The sequence below is a fragment of the Cebus imitator genome, unplaced genomic scaffold (genome assembly GCF_001604975.1).
Source record: "Cebus imitator isolate Cc_AM_T3 unplaced genomic scaffold, Cebus_imitator-1.0 Scaffold475, whole genome shotgun sequence".
Lineage (NCBI taxonomy): Eukaryota > Metazoa > Chordata > Mammalia > Primates > Cebidae > Cebus > Cebus imitator.
In genome coordinates this window covers 1,768,035-1,768,547 of record NW_016107790.1, presented here as the reverse complement: position 1 = coordinate 1,768,547, position 513 = coordinate 1,768,035, and positions in this window count along the sequence as shown.

Sequence of the window (513 nt, the reverse complement as noted above, 5' to 3'; positions counted from 1 at the left end):
AGAAGATGATAGAAAAAGAAAGTAGGTGTTGGCAAGTGTGTTATTTCATTCGTGCACTGCTATAAATAAATACCTGAGACTGGGCGATTTAGGAAGAAAAGAGGTTTAATGGGCTCATGGCTCTGCAGGCTGCACGGGAAGCATAGCAACATCTTCTGGGGAGGCCTCAGGAAACTCACAATCATGACAGAAGTGGAAGGAAAGGCAAGCATGTCTTTTAGCCCTGGCGCAGGTGGATGAGAGGAAGTGGGGTAGCGCTACACACTTTTAAACAACTAGATATCATGAGAACTTACTCACTATACACTACCAAGTGGGGATGGTGCGGGAACTCCACCCTAATAAGCCAATCACCTCCCACTAGCCCCGCCTCCAATGCTGGGGGTTACAATTAGGCATGAGATTTGGGCAGCCTGGGCGACAGAGCGAGACTCTGTCTCAAAAAAAAAAACAAATTCTACTTACAGCAATATCAAAAATAATAGAATATTTAGACATTAACACAGAAAGCAA